Source organism: Vombatus ursinus, unplaced genomic scaffold (genome assembly GCF_900497805.2).
Source record: "Vombatus ursinus unplaced genomic scaffold, bare-nosed wombat genome assembly UNPS02005659.1, whole genome shotgun sequence".
NCBI lineage: Eukaryota > Metazoa > Chordata > Mammalia > Diprotodontia > Vombatidae > Vombatus > Vombatus ursinus.
The window spans coordinates 23,059,915-23,066,143 of record NW_020945437.1 but is presented as its reverse complement, the minus strand read 5'-3'; the positions used below and the strand labels follow the sequence as shown (position 1 = coordinate 23,066,143).

The following is a 6,229-nucleotide window of genomic DNA, read 5'->3' as shown; positions in this document are numbered from 1 at the left end:
TCTACCTCTCTCAACTTGCTAGGATGAAATATGAGAACACGGCAAGGGCTGCCTATATAAATGGTAGTCCATGTGAGCCACTCACCAAGGACTGTGGGGTCCCAGGGTAGGAATTTTGGATCTGAAAGGGTGAATTCCTCCAGGGCACGGTCCTTGGTCCAAAAGATCACCAGTAGGGAGGCTGACAAGAAGCTTGCTATGGCATAAGGTCAGCAGATTTAGGCTGCCTCTGATGAAATCTTCTTATGAATATTAACTTCCCCGAAGAGGCATGGCCTGCCTTAGGAGAAATGTTTTCCCCTAATTAAAAGTCTTCCAGAAATCACATCACTACAGTGGAACTGCAGTCCCTGGCCGCAGAGAAGATTCTTGACCATGGATCTGGCTTGGCTGAATTCCTAGAAGTGTTGATGTTTCTGTCCCAAAAGTAAACAAACCGCCCCCAAGACACAACGTCTGTTACTAAACGCTTTGGAAGTACAGCAGTGAGTGACCTCGTCTGGGCAACGGCAAAAGCAGACACAGATTCTAAGAAGCCATGTGGAAGCCCCACCTGTTGCTGGATTTGTACACTACCCCTCCCTCTGTGTTTGACCAGAAGTATCCCTGAAGCAGAGAAGGGCGGTGTTTTTAGACAACCACATTTCTTTGGAAATGTCCCTTAAAGACACCCAACTCCCTTTGGTCTAACTCCATCTGAATTTAACCAAGCAATCTGCCGATCTCTAATTGAGTCTCATGAGTGCTCTTACTCACTAGGGCAAGGGTTCAGTCCGGGTTCTCCAGTCAAGTACATAATCGTGAAGATGTGGACGCAGTACTGATGGAAGTGAAGAGACCTAAATTCTGATATGTGATATCTGAGCTCTGCCCAAAGGTAGCCGTGTGACCTTAGAAAAATCCTTCCACCTTCATGGGCCCCGATTTCCTTCTCTCTAGAAGGAAGGAGTGGACTATATATTCTCTAAGATGACTTGATGCTCTGTCATACTAAGGTCCCCTTTAGCACCAACTTCCTAATCCTTCATAGAATTTTCAAGCTGAAAAGGACGTTGGAAATCATCTTTGATTTTTGCCCTTTGTATTTGAAGAAACTGAGGCCAAGGAGTTAGCAGCAAAGGCATCTCTGCCCCCAAACATCCTTGGGTCTCCCCATCCCCAGCATAGAATTCCACTCTTTAGACTCACATTCAGGTTAATGAAATCAGATATCATAAGAATCACAGAATCTGATTCTTAAGAGCTGAGAGACCTCAGAGGGCACTAGTCCCATGTATCCTTCTTCTTTTAAAAATATATTTTTTAAACATTCTTTTAAAGAAAATTTTGAGTTCCAAACTCGCTCTCTCTTTTTCCTCCCCTACCCATTATGAAACCAAGCAATATCATTTCAAGTATACACGTGAGATCATGGAAAATATATTTCCAACTTAGCCGTGTCACAAAAAAGTAAGAAACAGAGTGGTAAAAAAGTGCCTCAGTCTGCACTCAGAGTTGTTCATCAGTTCTCTCTCTGGAGGTGGATAGCATTTTTCATCATGGGTCCTTTGGAACTGTCTTCATCAGAGTATCTAAGTCTTTCACATTTGATCATCATTACAATATAACTGTTATGGTGTATGATGTTTTTCTGATTGTGCTCACTTTACTTTGCATCAGTTCATATGAGTCTTTACATATTTTTCTGAAACCATTCTGCTCATCGTTTCTTATAGAACAGTAGTATTCTGTCACAACTATATACCACAATTTATTTAGCCATTCTCCAATTGATGGGCATCACCTCAGTTTACAATTTTTTGCCACCACAAAAAGAACTATTACAAATGTTTTTGTGCATACAGATCTTGTTCCTTTTTCCTTGATTTCTTTGGGGTATAGACCTAGTAATAGTATTGCTAGGTCATAGAGTGTGCATAGTTTGATAGCCTTTTGAGCATAGTTCCAAATAGTTCTCTAGAATAGTTGGATCAAGTTCCAACTTAACCAGTAGTGCATTAGTGCTCCTATTTTTCCACATCCTCTCCAGCATTTGTAATTTTCTTTTTCTGTCATGTTAGCCAATCTGATAGGTATGAAGTTGTACCTCAGAGTAGTTTTTTTTTAGTTTAAATTTTTATTTTTACGTAGGGAAAAATCAAATCTACATTTAACCCAATTTGGTTGCAAATTCTTTAGCTTTGCGTTTTCCAGCTTGGCAATATGAGCCACTGATTTTGGACTCAGAACATTGCCACCCAAGTGACAATGGATCTCATCATATCTATCATTGTAATTAGTTTTGATGGCTTCTACCAGCTTAGCCAGGGCTCCCTTATCTTCAGGGTTAACCTGTGTGAAGGCAATGCTTGTGCACGTCTTTCTGTGAACTAAGCGACCCAGTCTGGCTTTACGTTTGATAATGCAGTAAGGAACCCCCATTTTTTGGCACAAGGCAGGTAGGAAGACCACTGGCTCAAGGGGGTCCACATCATGTGCAATCACTACCAACTGTGCTTTCTTGTTTTCTACCAGGGCAGTAACAGTGTTAACACCTGCTCTGAGGACAGATGGTCTCTTAGTGGGGTCATCTCCTTTGCATGCAGCTTTTTGTTCAGTCTGAGCCAGCAGCCTTTGCTTCTTATCTTGCTTTGTCTCAGGTCTGTACTTATGAGCCAGTTTAAGCAATTGCATAGCTGTCTGACTATCCAAAGCCTAGGTGAACTGATAATTGCTGGTGGCACTTTCAAACGCTTATAAAGGATAGACCTTTGATGCTGCGGTATGATGTACTGAGGCCATTTGACAAATCAAGTAAGGTCCTCTTTGGGCTGGATGTCCTGACCAATGCCAAAGTTCTTGGGCCGCTTCTCAAACAAAGGATTGACCACTTTGTTGGCCTTCTGCTTCTTTACTACAGCAGGGGCTGGAGCCACCTTCTTCCCCTGGGCCTTCTTCCCCTTTGGCATCTTGGCTGACTGAACGAGAAAGCAGAGTAGCTTTAATTTTCATTTCTCTAATCAGTAGTGATTTAGAGCATTTTTATGTGACTATTGATGGCTTTGATTTTTTTATCCTGAAAACTACCTGTTCATTTCCTTTGACCATTTATAATAAAACCTATCTTTCTTCAAGAATACCCTCTCTAACATCCATGACAAGTAGTCATCCAACCTTCAGTGGAAGATCTCTAGTGGGGGTGGAGGAGGATAAATACTCATCCCTGAGATGGCCATTCCACTCTTGGATAACTCTTCTTTTTAGAAAGATTTTCCTTATATCAAACCTAAATATGACATAATTAGTGAGTGTATCAGAAAGAGCCTGTACTTGGAATCAGAAGACTTAAGTTCTGATTGTATTATATACAAAAATAAATACTAAGTAATTTTTAGGGGGAAAGGCATCAGCAACCAGGAGGTGGTAAAGGAGGGTCTTTAGAAAGAAACCAGAGGTTCTAAGAGGCAGAAGTCATGTCAGAAAGTAATACAGGAATGGGAGATAGCCCCTGTGCAAAGGCACAAAGATGGGAGATATCACATGTGAGGAGAATTAAGAAGACCAATATGGCCTGACCAAAGTGTACATAAAGGGGTGTGATGTGTAATAATGTTGGAAAGGTAGGTTATAGTCAAGTTATGAAGGACTTTAAATACCAAAACATACAAATTTTGTATTGGATCCTAGTGGTGGTAGAGAACTATTGTAGTTTGTTGACCAGGGGAATCATGTGGTCACATCAGTGTTTTGTGAATATTATTATGGCAGCTGTGTGGGCTGGGGACTTGGGATAAGGATCAGGGATAAGGAGGCTATGACAGTAGTCCAAACAAGAAGTTATGAAGGTCTGAACTAATAATGTGGTAGACTTTGTGAGAGGAGAAAAGGGGAAGGAAGTGAAAGATGCAGAAGTAAAAATTAACAAGACTTGGCATCCAAATGCATATCTGGTGAATAAGAACACGGAACTGAATATAACTCAAAGTTACCTGGGTAACTGAAAAGATGGCAATGTCCTCAACAGATATAGAAAATTCCAAAGATGGGTATGGGAGGGGCAGAGGATAATGAGTTCCATTTTAGGCATGTTCAGTTTGAGATGCTTATAGGATACCCAATTGAAAATGTCTGATAAGCCATTACCCTAGCTCAGGAGAGAGACTAGAGCCGGCTATGTAGATATGGGAGTTGTCTATATAGGAATGATAACTGAACCACATGAGCTGATTAAGGCACCAAGAGAGTCAAGAGATTTAAAGGGGCAAGACAGACCCTTGGGATGCACACACAGTTAAGGATCAGGGTATAAAAGGATGACACTAGAAAGGAGGTGGAGAAGGAGCTATAAGGCAGATGGGAGAAGAACCAAAAGAGTAGTATAATGAAAACTCAACCAGAGCACAACATCCAGGATGATAACATGGCCAAATGCGATGATATGTGCAAAGTGTCATGTGTTAGAGCATACCTCTCTGCAGCATTTGGTGATAACCATGTTCAAAAGCTCCTTTCAGCTCGAAGGTCCCTTATTCTATGTTCTAAGATCCATTTGCCACTGATGCTCTATATCTTTTCTATTCTAGCTCTAACATCCTATTTTGACTATCCTAAGGTTTCATCCATCTCTGACATTCTGTTCTTAGAGCTCGTCTTGCTCTGACATTCTGTATTCTAAAATCTCTCCCTACTCTGATATTCTGGGTTCTAAGGTTCCTCCCAGCTCTGACATTCTGTTCTAAGAGCTTTTCCTGCTGTGACGCTCTGTCTTTCCCACCTCTGACACTGTGTGATTTTATAACTTTGTGACAATCTTGGAGGTAGTGGGAGACACTTTGTTTTGCCGTTGGTGAGGGATATAGTCAATACGTTTCTTTGGCTGTTTCCCTTCAAGCATGTCCCTAGCTGGGGTCCATCTACTGGGACTCAGCTTCCCTATTCTGTCAGACTGGTTCTAACCTCCCCACCCTTTGCTTTGTCTGCTGACCTATACTTGGTAAATTGGTCCCAGGGGGAGAGGTAGTAGCTCTTGTTAAAGATTCTAATTAACCCATTGGGAGTGAAGTAACCACTTTTTCCTCCCTTGTGTCCCAATTCCCCCTACCAGCTTTGATTTGTTTCCTGAAGATTGCAGGAGTTTTGGGTGACACAGGGGAGGGAACCCCTAGGAGACCTTTAAAGGACTGAGGTTGTTAATGAGGCTTCCAGAGGGTTGAAAGCCCAGGGGAAGAGTAGATCAGTGGAGGTGGTGGCCTTGTGAGACTGAAGAAAGGAATTAACAGACTTTTATGTATATAACTTACATCATTGGAGATGAAACAGACTTAGATACATTTAGTCCAACCCCCTCATTTTATTTTATTTTATTTTATTTTATTTCTTTTTAAAGACTGGGCTTCCCTCAGGCTGGAGGTGCAAGGACTAGTCATGGCCCTATCCCACTATTGATGGGCTCAGGAGCTTTGAGCCACTGTTTCTCACCTGGCCTGGCTCATCATTCCTTAGGCAGCCTGGCATGTCCTCACTTCCCCCTCCTAAAAGCTTGACATATTGATGCTAGGCTTAGTGCAGACACCAGATCAGCTTAGCCTGCGGCAGCTCAGAGTGCCTGAGCTTTACATCTACCACCATCAGCCTCTGTGATTTTGGAGATTATAGGTGTGCATCCCCCACAAATGGCCCCAAACCCTTCTTTTTATAGAGAGGCAGCATAGTATAGTGAAAAGAGGCCTGGAGTCAGGATAAGCTGCTTCCTTTTTTCTTTTCTTTCTTTCTTTTTTGAGGCAATCAGGGTTAAGTGACTTGCCCAGGGTTACACAGCTAGTAAGTATCTAAGGCGGGATTTGAACTCAGGTCTTCCTGACTCTGGGGCCAGTGCTCTACGTATTGCACTACCTAGCTGCTCCAGAACAAGCTTATTTCTAATCTTCCTTCTGACCACTTACTAGTAATGTGACCATGGCCAAGCCGCTGTGCCTTCGGGGTCTCAGTTGTCTCATTTTTAAAATGGGAAAAATACCCATAATAACTACTTCATAGGGTTATTTTGTGACCCAAATGAGATAGTGTAAGTAAAACACTTTGTGAACTTTAGAGTCCTATGGCACATATCAGTTATTATAGAGGGGGAAACTGAGGCCATTTGTCCAAGGTAGCAGAGCTAGCAAATACCAGAGCTAGACCTAGATCTCAGATGTCCTAGAACATAGAATGACAGCACTGAGATTGACCTTAGAGAATATCTGCTCTGACC

At 42.1% G+C, this 6,229-nt stretch overlaps 1 pseudogene; it reads right to left on the bottom strand.

Moving 5' to 3' along the window:
• Positions 1-2,149: 2,149 nt before the first annotated feature.
• Positions 2,150-2,963, bottom strand: LOC114032654 (annotated as a pseudogene).
• Between the last annotated feature and the right edge of the window lie 3,266 nt (positions 2,964-6,229).